Consider the following 13,742-nt stretch of genomic DNA (forward strand, 5'->3'; position numbering starts at 1 on the left):
AAGGGCAGGCGCAGGCTTCCTTAGCTTCCCAGCCGGCTTGGTCCTATTCAGCTTCAAAGGAAAATCACAAATGTGAGGAGCCGGGTCTTTGGCTTTGGTCACCTTCCTTCCTTTCTCCCTCCTCCCTCTCCCCCTCCTTCCCTCCCTCCCTCCACCCACCACCTCCCTCCTTCCTTCCCTCCTTCCATCTCTTCTTTCCTCCCTCCCTCCCTTCCTTCCTTCCTTCTTTCTTCCTTCCTTCCTCTCTCTTTCTTTCTCCCTTTGAAAATCCATGTGTGACAGATACGGTAAATGCTTCTAGGGAATATGCTGGAAAAGGCTGATGGCCCAGCCATGCCAGAAAGCACAGAGACTGCACACCGGGAGCAGGAACAGATGATTAGGTGTGTGCATCTGGGTCCACATAGATCAGCTATACCACATTGATGAGGTCAGTCAGCACCCACGTGTCTCTAGAGTCTGTGCCTATGCGACAGGAGACGCTGAACCCATCTCTCTCAGTCTCTGTGTTTTCAGGTGTGGTCTGGAAAAACTGGTTGACTGGTCCCGCACGGCCGGTTCCTGGCAGATACGAATCTTGAATTCGTCTTCTGCTTCCCAGGGCCATTCTCTCCTTCTGCGCCTCACATCCACGCACGCACAACATGCATACGCGCGCGCACACACACGTTCCATGCTATTTTCTATTCTTCCTAAAATGACATCTGGAATCATATTGTACAATGTAGTTCGTTCTTTCTTTCTTTCTCTGTGTGCTCCCCGGCGTTTGCACTGGGATTCTGCCCTCTGGACTTTCTCAGAAAGAAGGGAACGATGGCGAGCGATGGGCCAGGCTCTCTGGGGCTCACAGCCCATTCTGCTATGGGGAGCAGAGACGTGCTGGGTGGTTTCAACGCAGCCCGGGCCTTGCAGCCCCTTGGTATCCAGAGCCCTTCCGGTCTAGACTGTTGAACGCCTCAGTGCTCTAAGTAGACAAACTGTAACCAAAGTCAGTGTTTTGGAAAACTGGGGTCCCCCTGCTTTGGAGGCAGATGAGCGTGGACTGGCTAATGGAACTGGATGGGAAATGGCCGTGCCCGAATGTTCTGGGCAGCCCGATGAGCAGGTGGCCCTTGAGAGTTTTAGGAGGCCCAGAATGGCCTTCCTGCCTCACATTTGGGGTCTCCGCATGCCTCCACCGTACCTGTTGCCCATCTGTGTCTTCCTGGGACCCAGCGGCTGTCTCTTCAGTTGCTTCCTTGGTCAGGGGTTCCGCCAACAAGGCTCATAACGACTCCGTGCTCTGGAGCACGTACGCTGGGTTCTGCCCTGGGCACACGTTATTTCACTTAATTCTTACAACAATCCTTGGGGGGCAGTCCTTTATCCCCCTTTTCAAGTCAGGAAACTGAGGCTCAGAGAGATTAAGTGCTTTGCTTACGGATCTAAAACCCAGGTCCGTGTAACTCCATTAAGGCAACCTTAGTCGCTCTCCTGGTGCTTAGACCCGGGGCTTCTGGGAAAGTCAGATGGGCCTCATGGTGAGAGACAAACAGGGCTTTGGGCCTCATGATACCATCTCATCTCTTGTCTGCCTCGGACCCACCGGGCGCTGCCATCATGTGGGGTCGGGAAAGTCCTTTTGTGAGTTTAGAGGGACTCAGCGAGGAGAGAGGGAGGGATCGCATTTCCCTCTGGCACCGTCCCAAGCAGCTCGATGTGTCCCTGTGGAATGCAGCCTTACCGAGTTCTTTTTTTTAAGCCTAAATGAGCCTCAAGTTAAAATCACTTAATCAACAAATATTTCGGGGCTCGATTTAGCTTCTTGAAGGAAGGGATGGTGCTTTATTCATCCCTGTGTCCCCAGCATCTGACCCAAAGTAGGATTTCAATAAATGTTTGCTCAAAGAACGAAGAGGCACCCTTCTGGACCCTGGACAAGGAAGGTGGGGAACAGAGAAGTATAAGATTCAGACCCTCCTCGCAGGACCCCCAAACCTAGGTCAGAGGAGAGAGTGTTGTGGATTGAATGTTGGTTCCCTCAATGGATTCACAGGCCGAATTCTCCGTAGGAGAGTTTCGGGAGGTGGGGCCTTGGGGAGGTGATGAGGTTGGGAGGGTGGTGCTCGTGAAGGAGATCGGTGTCCCCACCTGCAGAGGAGGAAGGTGTAAGGACACCGTGAGAACAAGCCAGGAAGAGGGCCCGCACCAGAGCCCAACCACGCTCACACCCTGAGCCCAGCCTTTCAGCTTCCAGAGCTGAGAGGAGGAAACCGTCTTTGCTGTTGAAATCGTCCTGTCCAGGATCTTCACGGCAGCGACCCAAACTGACTAAGGCGGAGGAGAAGGTCCATTGGCACGTGGAAAATGCACTAATGGTGCGTTACCCACGTGAGGGGTCAAAAGAGTTTTACTGTCAGAAAATTCAGAAGAGAGAACGATCCCCTGGGGTCAGAAGCCTCCTGGCAGATGTGAAGAGCCTGGATTCTGTGGAGGCCTAATCTGAGCAGCAGGGTCCTGACCAGAGGAAGAACTTCTTGGTATGCAGAGCTGTTCAGCAGAGCTGCAGAGGGCCCGTGGGGCAAGATCTTTCTCTCTTGCTGACAGGATTCGGGAGACGAGAAGTTGGGAAAGGTGTGTGTGCACCCACGCACGGGGGGCTTCTCGCACTAGGAGAGCGATCAGACTTGATCTCTTTTGTGTCCGTGTTCCTAGTTCCAACACGGTCCCAGGGCTTTTCCCAACACGGTCCCAGGGCTTTTCCTGCTTGTTGTTTGTAGAACCAAAACCCAATCCCCAAAACAGTATCTGCACAATGAACTCAAGGACTCTTCTAGAATGTCGAAAAGAATTCTTTCTTGCTTATTTCCATGCTCTGTTGCATCTTCTGTAAAATTCTCAGTCTCACATGGGACTTGGGAAGGGGAAAGGACCCCCAGTCTCAAAGGATGGAAACTTCTCATAGACAGGAGGACTCTGGTGGTTTCTCTCAGAGCTGGTTGCTTTCATGTCAGTGAGGATGTTGGAGGCCTGCTCTGCTGGGGCATACCGAAGTCCTGCGGGATGTGGGCCTGGAGCCAGGCCAGTGGGGCTCCTAGCTGGAGATGAAAGCCTAAGTCCCATGGGACTACTACATGTCCCGTCAGGGAGCAGGGGAAGGAGGACTTTGGGCTTTCAAGGCCACCTTGCTTGAGGGTCACTCATGGAGCTCACTCTCTCTCCATGGCTCCTTTGCGGGGGCCCCACCTGCCCCTCCAAGAGGAACTGGGTGGGGTACTGAGGCATCCTCCCAGTGGGAGATACCCACCTTACAGGTGAGGGATGGAACCCCGTGGGAGGAAGTGTGTTTTCTCCAGGTTCCACACTGAGTGCAGGGTCAGGTTTGGGGACAAAATCGAATTGTCTCATAAATTCTGTATTCAGAAGCTTATGCCCCATCCAAAGACCCAACAGGCAAATGTTTGTGCAGATCCTATTTTCAGGTGGTATCATTGAGAGAGACCATGGCCAGAGGTGAGATGAAGTTAGAGCAGAATTGAATGAGCAAGAGACCACCTTAATGCATAAGGGCCTGTCCCCCATGGCAGCTTCAGGGAGGATGAAATGATTTTATGGTTGGGGGCGTGGTGAAAGGGGTCACATGGCTGGTGGGGGTTAGTAAAATGGAGGTCATGGGAGGCTTCTTGGAGGAGGCAGCCCCTGAACAAGAGCTTGAAGAAAGGATTCAGCAACTGTCCATCTGTCCCTCCGTCTGTCCCTCCATCTACTTAGTCATTCACCTGTCCACCCTGCCTTCCATTCTTCCATCCTTCACTGAGTCATCACTCATAAAACAGATACTGAGATCCTACCATGCACTGGACCCATTCCCATACATTCCTGGCTTAATTATAGCCCTTCCATCAGGTAGGTTATAGTATCCCAAATTTACAGATAAAAACGTTGACTCCAGGCGACAAAATTCTTCTCCTTTTGCCCCATTCCAGTCCTCCTCATCCTGTATCAAGGCAGAAACATCTACTTATCTTAAAAGGCCTCCGTCCTTTGCTCCCCCACTCCCGGCCTCTCTTCACCGCTCCAGCCCCCTCCAGCCCCTCCAGTCCGAGCTGGCCGAGACCTGAGTGGGTCGCATTCCGTGCCCGTAGCTCCATGGGGCTTCCCATTCACCCAGAACCAGTCCTACCTCTTGACGTCGAGGGTCAGGGCCCCATGTGATCTCCAGTGCCTGACTTCATCGAAGTACTCCTTTCATCACTAACTTGTTTCAGTTGGGTCAGTCAACCCACTGTTCTCTGAGCACCTCTGAATTTTTTTTCCCTTTTTGGGTTTTTGCTCACCCCATGTAAAATTACTCATCCCGTTGATGACGGCCTCTCTGCATATTACCAGTGTGTTAGGTTGAGTTCAGCGTCCTTTGGGAAGGATGCGGATGGGCCGGTTCCTAGGGGTCTGCAACCTGATGACAGGAGACAGGAGACAGACCCAGCACCGTCCGTCACAGGGCACATTTCGACTGTGTGCTGTCAAACTGCCTAAGTAGTATCTGTTATTTTTTTAAAAATATTTTATTTATGTATTTGTCAGAGAAAGAGAGCGAGCACATGCAGGGGGATGCGCAGGCAGAGGGAGAAGCAGGCTCCCCGCTGAGCAAGGAGCCCGATGAGGGACTCGATCCCAGGACCTGGGACCCGGGGATCATGACCTGAGCCGAAGGCAGATGCTCAACCAACTGAACCACCCAGGCATCCCAAGAGGATTCGTTATTATCGGTGAATATGTGCAACAGGCATCGTGTCCCGTCCCTGCCCCCAATCTTTCCTTCCCTCAGCAGCTGATCCAAACCCCAGCCAGACCCTTCCCCCCTCCCTGATTCTCATTTCATCCCAGCCTTGACTTTCTCCGTTGGAGGTGTTGGCGTAGACATTGGTTTTGCTTGGTGGTTCTGTTTTCATTAACCAGCAAGGAATGTTCTTCATTGTTCCTATGGATTGACTAGGTAGGAACCCTCGCAGCTTTCCTAGAGCATTTCATCTCTGTTGTCACACAATTCATTTCCTATGTTAGAGCGGGAGCCTTGCAGGTATGGCCCCGAAGCCTTTGGCTCCTACAGGAGGTAGTTCGTGGCCAATATAACCAAGCAAAGAGCTCAGATCTCATGAGAGGATGAGATGGGCTGAGAACCAGGGACAGGTTGGGTATGAGATGGGTGGGTAGCGGGCCAAGGACCAAGTGACAGTACCAGGCCAGTACTCTATTTGGAAACAAATAAGGATTTTTAGGCCCAGTGCAAATGTTTCTCTAAATAGGCTGGCGAGACAGTGGTTATGTTAAGCAGAGACCGGCTAACTTTGAAAGAAAGGTCTGCCCAGCACTCCACAGCTCAATGCTGGGGGCCAGGAGAGCAGGGTGTAGTTTGATCTCTCCCCGTTTCCCCTGCCCCTAGCTCACCCCCTCAAATCTCCATCTTTACCAAACGTCAGCCCCCTCCCGTGTCGATGGGGAGAAAACACCCGTTCGCAGAACCGCTGAGAGCATCTTGAAGCTTGTGTGTGTGTGGCAAGTGTCTGAAACCGTGGGGCGCTCTACAGCAGGGTGACCATGGCTTGTCTGCACAGTGGACCCCAAGCCTTTCCCACGCTGAGGGCGGACTGACAGAGAAACAGAGCTCTCTTGGCTTCACCCGGAGTCTTTGGCAGAGGCGCACCTCAGCTGGGCTTTGAGACAGCACGCAGTTTCGGGTAGAAGGAACTCGTGGCCCTGGCACAGTGTGGGCACATGGGACCAGGGAGGGGAAGCGTCCCCAGGAACTGAACCCGCCTTGGCAACTGTATATGGAGCAGTTGTGAATGTTGGTAGCCCCTTCCCAGATTTTTGTCTTTTTTTTTCTTCTAGTATAACACCCACCCCATGTCCTGCCTTTGCGGAGTTCTTCCTCGCTCCCGGGTGGGAGAGCACATAGTAGGCACTCAATAAATATTTGCCCAGCGCGTGAAGGGATGGTAATCCAGCACTAATCCCCTCTCTCCTGCTCCCCACCCCCGGGAAGAAAGAAAAGATGTCCATTTGTGGCTCGGCCACATTCAGTCAAACTTCCATATTGCTGCCAAGTCCCGCCATCTGCCATGTCCGCGGTGCAGGTGCCGGGCAGCCTCGGCACCCACAAAGCCGGGCTGCGGGCACAAAGGCCCGATGTGCACTGATAATTGCTGAGTGCAAAGCCCGCCGGCCGGCCAGGCTGATGCAAGTTTGCTGGGTCTGCAGAGATTTGCATACAGATGGCCGGTCGGGCTGCAGGGCCGCCCGCCGCAGCCGCCCGCTCCCGGGTAGACCAGCCCGCAGCCCCTTTAGAAGTGTGGCGGCTTTGACTGCGGCCCCAGCCCGAGAGAGGCCTCATTCTGCCTGCCCTGAATAGTCCGTCATTCAAGGGCTTGCTTTGAAATCTGAAAAGAGGGAGAGAAAGAGAGAGAGAGATTGAGAGAGACTGAGCAAGAGACGCAGACACAGAGACAGGGAGAGGTTGAAAGAGACACAGAGACATAGGAGACAGGTGGCAGACAGAGATTGAGAGAGACACACAGAGAGATGGACAGAAACAGGTTGAGAGAGACAGAGAGACTGAGAGGCAGAGAGAGAGAGAGATGGAGACAGGGACAGAGAAGGAAGACCTCGAAGGATGGAAAGCAGCCAATCTTTGTGAGGGAGGCTGTGGTGGGAAGGGGTCCTGGCTTCAAGGATGTGGGGAGCCCCCTGGACCCCGAGGAGATCTCTGTGGACACTCAGCCTGGGACACATGGCATTTGCTGGCTCCTGCTCCTGGTCCCCTGGGGACCAAGATCTTCCAGACTCCCAGAGGCAGAGGCCGCAGGGAGGGGAGGGCCATGGGGCAAGAGTAGAGACCTCGGTCCCTCTGAGACAGTAGGGGCAGGTGGCAGCTGTTTTGAAACCCAAAGAAAACCCACGCACAGAAATAAATGTTAAAAAAAATCCCTGCAAAGAAAACAAACTCTAAAGGTGAAGCTGGGAGAAGTGTGTCTAAGGCAAGTCCTCGCACCCCCCAAACTGCCCGTGGGGCACAGGCTCTGCTCTTTTTCTCCAGCTCCTTCGGTCTGGGAAGAGCTGGCCCGGTGCGCGGCCGGGGCCGGAGCCGGTGGCAGAGGCGCCGGGCACCCCACACGCGGCAGGTGCTCCGTCCGCGCCCGGCTCTCTGTTTAACAACCCCTGCGAGGCTTTAGCTCCGTGTTTGCTAATAGCCTCGCCCTCGCCCTCCGCACTGCTCCCCTCCCCGTCGCCTTCAGTGAATGACCAACGCGGCTGAAAAGAGAAAGGCGTCATTGAACTCCTGTTGCCTCTCTTGTCCAAACTAAATGAAAGGGAAACAGAAAAGCAACAGAGAGTAGCTATTTCTCATGTTCCTCCCTGGACATTTTCAACCTGCTTCTCCCCCCCTCCTTGTGTCGCCTGTACAGGAGAAGTCTGGGGGTCAGCCTTGATGTCCCCCTCCTCCTGCCCCGTCTCTCACCCCAGCACCCAAGCAAGCACCAAGCTCTGGAGGTTCCTGCCCTTACAGCACCCTCCGCCCCCCGTCTGCACCTGCTCCAGCCTCCCCGCCGTCTGCCCCCCGTGACCACAGGGCTTCTTCCCGCCGCCCTTAGCGACTCCTCTTCCCACCGACCCATCCTCTCCCCTCTGCGGCCAGAATGCTGTTTCCCAATCACAATTCTGTGTATCTCGCTCTTGCCTAGAAGTCGTTTTTTGACCCGACTGTCATTTAGAGAAAAAAGACTGAGCTCTTCTGCTGAGTGTGGGAAGCTCTTTGGTCCAGGTTCTGCCCCGCCTGCTGCCTCCCCTGTCCCCGCCTTGTCCCCCATCCCTTGTACCACGATTCCACGCTCCCGCCTGCTTGCTTACATGGCTGCACTGCTTGGCCTGCCCCTCTCCTGTCCCGACAAGCGGGATGGGGGCTCCTTCCTTCCTCCCACCCCCCTCCCTTCTTCTTCCATCCCACCGGCGAATACGGTACCGGGGCTGATGCTTTGCAGGGTGTCAAGTGCGGAGGGTAAAAGGGTTGGAGAAACGTTGCTGCCTCCCGCCACTCTTTGCCTGGGTCGCGTAAGGCAACCCTGATATGTATGAGGTCCCTTGCCTCAGTGTTGCTGGCTTCCCTTTCCCAGCTGAGCCGTGTGTGTGTGTGTGTGTGTGTGTGTGTGTGTGTGTGTGTGGGTCCAGGCAGTGAGAGCTTGTCTACTGGAGGCAGATCTTCATGCCCTTGAGACCAGCACTCAGCTGAGCCGAAGGGTCTTCTGCGATAGTTCTACCCTGCTTTCCACGCCTGAAACTATGCCAGGAACTCAGGGCCCGTCATTCAGGGAGGATCAAGTCTATAAAAGGGAAATTACTGACAATTTGAGCCAGACATGAACATAGCTTTTATGATCTCTTTTTCGTTTCACCACTTGAAAAGTCAGAGCAGAATTTACTGTAGATGCTGGATTTCATTCTCTGCACAAGTATTGAAGTTGAATGAACGAGGCTGTGAGTGAGGTGTTTGTGATGGCTCTCTTGATGAAACGAGCTCCGAAATATTAATGTTTTCATGCTCGGAGACGTAGTCCTACTCAATGACTCTGTCTCTGTCCTTTTTACTCACTGTAAGTGCTGCAGGGACGTGGGCCGAAAGCAATACAACATGGTCTAACGAGAAAGGGGAACATGGGCTGTAGGTAAAGAAAGTGTCACGGGGGACAGACCTCCAAGCACAATGCTTTCTTCGGGGGCTAAACGTGCAGGGCGTCTTGTAATGATAATCCTTCTGGGCTCAAGCTCATTCCCCTGTCACCTAGCCATCAGCGCATCTGTTTCGAGGGTGGGGTATGAGGATGGGGCGGAGTAGTGAAGAAAAAATCCTAAGTGGAATAAATGATCTCAATATTGTAGGTGATTTCAAAGTGTTAAATGAGTCAATTAGATTTCATTTTCAAATCCACTTTGCATCATTACTGGGAAGATACCAAGGTAAAAACAAAGAGGAGAGACAGAGTCGGAGGAGCTATGGAAACCCTGTTACTAGGGATGTGATCTGGGGCCGGGGACGTAAGCTTGCCGAACACCATTTTCCATAGCTCTGAACAAAACAACACCTACTTTCTAAGCTTTTTGTAAGGAATTAAGCAAAATCATATATACGTATTGCGGTATCTGGTAAATAATGAGTGCTAAAAAAAAGAAAAAGAGAGAGAGAGAGAATAGTGGTTGTTACTCTTGAAATTTATTATTGCTAAGAATGGAAAAAAAAGGGGGAAATATACCCACGTTCAGGTTGGGTCTTTTACCTGCATGAGAGTTTTAAAACAGAAATAAACATCATCCCTCTGCCTCCCTGTCTGCAACTATACTTCCAGTTACAATATTCTGTCTGTAGGAATTTCAGAAGCACGTTGTCCCAACTTTATTTAGAGAATGTGATGCTGTGTTCCTGTTTCCAAGTCACTTCAGGAGGCAAGCAGCCACCAAAGCATAACGTATTATAAAGCGTCATGTAGTTCGGGTCAGTTTAGTTCTGTTCAGCAGTTGTTTCCAGAACACAACAGGCATTTCTAGAGTAGCGGGGCTGTGATGTGGTGGAACGTAGGGATGAGCAGGATGAGTAATGGATGTTGGAGAGATGTTAACGCATTTCTGCCGAAACAGACCTGAGCATCTGGTCCTGCCCCACAATGACTTGGGTGACTTTGAGCAAGTCATTTAGCTTCTTTAAGACTTTTCTTTCCCCAACTGGAAAAAGGAGAAGAGCAAATCTTCTCTTGCAAGGTGGTTGTGGAGAGGAGAGGAGAGATGACATTGAGGGCACGAGATGCTTAAGGGCTTTTTTTTTTTTTTTTTTTTTTTTTTAGGTTTTAGGTAGTTATCGTACAGTGCAATATTCGTGGTTTCTGGACTAGAATTCAGTGATTCATCACTGACATACAACACCCAGTGCTCAACTCCACACATGCCGTCCTTAATCCCCATCTTCTTTCCAGCCCATCCCCCACCCAGGTCCCTCCTTCAACCCTCGGTTTGTTCTCCATCATTAATAGTCACTTGTGGCTTGCGTTCCTCTCTCCTTCTTTTCCTTTGCCCCCTTCCCATATGTTCATCTGTTTTCTTTCCTCAATGCCACATATGAGTGAGATCATATGGCATTTATCTTTCTCTGACTGACCTATTTCGCTTGGCCTAATACACTCTAGCTGCATCCCTGGGATTGCAAATGGCAAGACTTTGTTCTTTTTTTCTTTTAAATTTTTATTTATCTATTTGAGAGAGAGAGAGAGAGTGTGTGTGTGTGTGTGTGTGTGTGCAGAGGAGGGGCAAGGGGAGACATGGACTCCCTTCCGAGCAGGGACCCCAACATGGGGCTTGACCCAGGACCTGGAGCTCATGACCTGAGACAAAGGCAGGTGGTTGGCTGAGCCACCCAGGTGCCCCAAGATGTCATTCTTTCCGATGGCTGAGTAATACTCCTCTGTGTATATGCACACCACCTCTTCCTTATCCATTCGTCAGTCGACAGACACGTGGGCTCTTCCCATAGTTCGGCCACTGTTGACAATCCCTGCTATAAACATCGGGGAGCAGGCGCCCCTTCCGATCTGTATTTCTGTCTCCTTTGGGTGAATACCTAATAGTACAATTGCTGGAGGGTAACTCTATTTTTAACATTTTGAGGAGCCTCCATGCTGTTCTCCAGAGTGGTTGCACCAGCTTGCGTTCCCACCAACAGTGCCTTGCGGGCTATTATAAGTATGGAGGGAGGTACCGAGGTCCAAGCAGATAGGATGATTAGTGAGCTTAGGAAGCCCCTCTCCATCCCTTCCTCCCTCTGCTCCAGGCCAGAGGCCACCAGAGTTGTGGGCTGGGAGCTGGTGGTGAGGACCGGCATGGACAAGGTGAGTCGGTGCCGCACAGACCAGAGCTGCTTGGAAAGTGGGGACCTCCCGGAGCCTCTCTTTCCTCCTCTGATAAATGGGGAGATAAAATTTCCTTGAACTACTTTACAAGGTGGTCAGAAGAGCACTGAGAACACAGAAGATGACCCGCTAAATACTAAGTTACTGTACCAGTGATAGAGGTTGTTATCAGCTCTCCAAAAAGCAAGAGGGACAGAGAAAATCCCATATATTAGTGAGCTTCCTGCATTCTATCATGTTCTCCCACGGAGATTTTGCTACAATGTGCAGGTGGGGAACAGTTGCCATCCCAGCCTTCTACTCCAAGCGTGGTCTGTGGATCAGCAACATGGGCATCCCCTGAGAGCTTGTTTGCAGGGCGGGACAGAGGTCTCGGTCCTACATCAAGTCAATCAGAACCAGCATTGGAACAAAATACCCCAGGAGCCAAAGGCAAAGTCAAGTTTGAGAAGCACTGGTCTAGAGGCCTTGGTGTATAGAGAAACACAACGTGGTCAGCAGGAAATTCACCAGCGCTAGACAAGAAGACACCTTTGGTGCTTTGGGGTTGCTCGAGACAATGCCAGAATGAACTACACACAACACAAGAGAAGGGGGAAGAGAGTGAGAATCTGTTTTCACGAAGGAAAGTTCAGACAACATGAAGCTGCCACGAGTGCGGGGGCATAGACTGTCAGCTGTTCCCTGGAGCCTTCCTCCTCCTCTGGATGGTTCAGCCCGGGGGTCTCACTGTTCCCTCAGGTGCTCAGTAGGAAAACCCCATGAACAGGTGTCTAGGTGGAGCCTAAATGCTTTTGGAGATCTTAGTTCCATCAACATCACAAAGGCTTCTAATGAAGAGATCCCACTTCGGGACTCTTTGTTATCAATTAGTTAATCATTAGGTCAACCAGTCCTTACTGACCGCAGGACTGACTAACTCAGAGGCATGCTGACATTTTTACTGTCCCGAGATAAATCAGAGGGGGATCTCATTGTCTCCCCCGGGCATTGCCAAGCTTTCTCACCTTTCTTCAAGGGGGTCCCTCTGCCCGAACTCTTCTCCATTCTTTTCTCAGTTGAATGCTTAATGAGCCTTTTGGACTTAGCTCCCCGTCCGCCTTGGTCTCAGCTTGACCCTGAGCTCGGCAGGACCCCCGGTCCGTTTTGGGTGATAGAACACATGGAAGCTGAGGACCTGAAAGGGGAATTTATTTTCTGAAAACATTCCTGTGCCCTGAGAAACCCCGTGCAAAGTCTTTGCGAAGCGGGGAAAGGTGTGACCCCCTTACCTAAGGGGACCTCTGGAGGGCACTTTCTTGGTGTTTTGTAGGGACTGGTGTAGGTGACCCTCACAAGGAAGATCCAGCCCTATTTTATACACAAAGAAAATAGACTCGAGGAGAGCAAGGATTTGTACACACTTTCCCTAGCTCCCAGGCTCCGCCCTTCTACCTCTGCAGATTCTGGGAGGGACGGAGGATGAGGGGTGAGGTCATGATGGGGCCCCCCCGGAAAATATCACAGGCTCCCAGATAAACCCGAAAGTTCAGTCTGGGAGGGAGTGTGTGTATGGTGATTTGTAACATGGCCCCTCAGACCGTTCGTTGTCTTTCCCCCATTCCTCCGGGTTTCTCTTGAGTGAGAATCAGGATCCTCTAACTTCAAACATCTGGATGCAAAGATGGGAGGTCTTTTCCAGTCTGAATGCTCCACAATACCCCAAGACAAAAAGAAAAACACATCTCCTTTTTTTTCTTTCTTGACTAGATTTTTCTCTTTTTCTCTTTCCTTTCTTTCTTTTTCTTCTTTCCTCCCTTCCTTCCTTCTTTCCTTCCTTCCTTCCTTCTGTCTTCTTTTTCCTCTCTCCCTCCCCCCTTCTCTCTCTCTTTCTCATTCTCTTTTGTTTTTTTTTCTCTCTCTCTTTCTCTTTTTTCCCCCTTCTTTCTTTTTAAAGTGGGCGTATTTAGCTATTATAACTGGTTAGAAGCCAGAGATAGTTAGGAATCTTCTGGTTGGAACAGAAACAGCCCTGTTTGCCGTGGACTGCGTCCAAGCTGCTGATCAGCCCCCCGAGAAGATCTCCATATAAATGGTTCCTTCAGGACTCCCCTTTGAATGCTTTCTTGGTCTTGGGGGTCTGAAATGAAGCCAATTTGAGAGAGTTTCAGGCATTTCCCACAGGGCCTCCTTCCCAAAAGCCTTTCAAAGCAATCCCAGAACTCCAAGCATCCTCTCTAACTAGGGACTCCCATCATGACGTGGAGGTTGGAAAACTTGCCTTTCGGCCCCTGACACCTCTGCCCCTGGCCCACTGAAAGCGCACAGCGCTGGCTGGGTTCTCTAGTGCAGAGACGGGGCCCACGATGGTAGCTGGCACACAGCAGTTTGGCAATAAATATTTGTCAGCTTTTAACTACAGAACAAGTAGGGATTGCACGATCACCTCTGGAGCCAAGGCTTGTGGGTAATTCCCAAGCTCTCCAACGCCAGAAGGGTTTCTTGGTGTCCATTCGGTCACTCACAGCACCTTTGGAATGAATGAAATAAGCAAATGTGTAAGAGACAATTTCAGTTAACGTGTTGATATTTCGAGTTTTCACAGCATGCATGTGAAACCTACAGGTCTTTATTGTGTCTATTAACTAATTATTAAATAATAATAACACCAAGGTCACTCCAAGGCAAAGCCCATCCGGAAAAGGCCTGGACCTGGCAGAACGGGTTTGAATCTGCGCTTGTCACCAGCAGGGCCGATGACTGTCGCTGAGTCCCTTGGTGTCTTTGAACCTCAGTTTCCTTGTCTTTATTAGCCACCTTGAAGACCTTTGCTCA

Source organism: Meles meles, chromosome 15 (assembly GCF_922984935.1).
Source record: "Meles meles chromosome 15, mMelMel3.1 paternal haplotype, whole genome shotgun sequence".
In the NCBI taxonomy this organism is placed as follows: domain Eukaryota; kingdom Metazoa; phylum Chordata; class Mammalia; order Carnivora; family Mustelidae; genus Meles; species Meles meles.